We start from the raw sequence: 1,972 nt of genomic DNA on the forward strand, positions 1-1,972 counted from the left end.
TTAAAATTGTTTTATTTCACATTCTTGTAATTATGATTCAATACTTTTTTAAAACACGAATAATAATTTTATTTTTCATTAAGTATTTTGCAAGTGTGAGTCATTCAAGTTACAGTACCGCCGACATTATTCAAGATATCCGACGATTAAAACCTGTTGGTCAAAGTTATGAGTTTGATATTATATGTCGAGATACTATTAAAGACCGTCACCTGGGTAAATTTTCTACGATATAAGGAGATCCTCAAGGATATATAAAAACGTTGACATCATCGATAATTGATATAAATTTGCTACTATTAACATAAATATTTGACTAATACATTATTAAATTCAATTAATATCTTATTACATAAATTCAATTAATATCTTATTACATAAATGTTCCATAAATAAATGTACATACTTGTAAAGCTATAATATTTTATACATTGTATTTTTTCTCTGCAGTTATCATTTATATTGATAATCAAACTTTATATACAATAACACTGAAATCACAATTTTAAAGAAAACTCGAGTACAATTATATAAAATTATATATATTTTTATATAATTTTATAATAATTATATACAAATATTTTTTCCCGGGAATGTAATATCAAAATATTTATGTTAATAATCATCAATTTTTATTAATTGTTGGTAACGTCGTTCTTCATATCCCCGGATCCTCCGGATCCCATTGATAGTCCACGAAAATTTGCCGCCGGTCTTTAATAGTATCTTATCGATGTTGGCACGCTTCTGTCCTGAGGATTTAGTATAGAGACGAACCACATTTACTTTCGACGATACGATTTTATCGATAGTGTTGGAAAGTGTATATAGTCATGTAGTTATCAAATTGAATATGGATGTATTGGCGGTAGTGTATGAGCGATTTCGACAGTAATAGGAAAAAACCGGCATGGCCTCTCTCAGATTTCTCTCTGTTTCGATGTAAAAATCAGAACTGGCGCTCCAATATGTATACAACGATCTCCAATAACAACCGGTTGCAAGCTGTGCTCCCGCGAACGCATCTGTTACCTATAAATACTTTGTGTCGGTGACACAGTGAAAGGTGAATTTGTAGTTTTATATATTTCTTATTTACAGTTTAATACGTATTTTACTTCCATTGTATAACTGCAAAAACAAATATGTAAAAAAACAGGTGAATGTTTTTGAGGCTTTCACAAATATTTTTAATATAGAAGTTAGCGTTTCGCATATTTTCTCGGTATTCAGATCCATTATTTAGTTTAGAATGCATTATTTAGAATGCGTTTCGTGAATATTGCAGTTTACAAAATGTGGTTTTAATAATGATGGATCTAAGATGTATTATGGAATTATTCGGAATGAATTCCGATTGAAATTATTCAATTATTCCCTAGATTCTTATTGTGTATTTTCTAGAAAAATACGGAATAATTCTGATTGGAATTCATATTGATTGCTGATCTATAAAGTACTCCTGACACAGAAATAATCCGCGAAATGCATAGTTTTTGTGAAAAAAAAGTAAATATGCAATATAATCTTTCAATTTTCCTGTGATTTCATAAATTTGTAAAATCTAAGATGAAAATATATTGTACAGCATATTTATTGTAAAAAAAGAAGGATAGAAGTTTTTTACAAAATTGTATGGATAATTTTTTAAAAAGTTTTTATCAAGTTTCATCATTTTTTTATTAATGTTGTTGATATTATACATATTTTATAAAAAATGAAAAATGAACGGAAAATATATATACAAAATCAGATTTCGGATATTATTGGGTTGAAACAAAAATTTATATCGCTACTTCATTTGTTTCACATCTATATTAAAAAAAAATATTTTTGAAAAATTTAACAATTATATCATTTGATAGAGCACATTTTCATCTTTAAGAATCTGTTTTTTTTTTATTTGCGATAAGGTGATTTTTAACAGAATTATGAATAATCAAATAAGTACTTTTATTTAATCCGCGATAAG

The sequence above is a fragment of the Atta colombica genome, unplaced genomic scaffold, assembly GCF_001594045.1.
Source record: "Atta colombica isolate Treedump-2 unplaced genomic scaffold, Acol1.0 scaffold137, whole genome shotgun sequence".
Taxonomy (NCBI): Eukaryota; Metazoa; Arthropoda; class Insecta; order Hymenoptera; family Formicidae; genus Atta; species Atta colombica.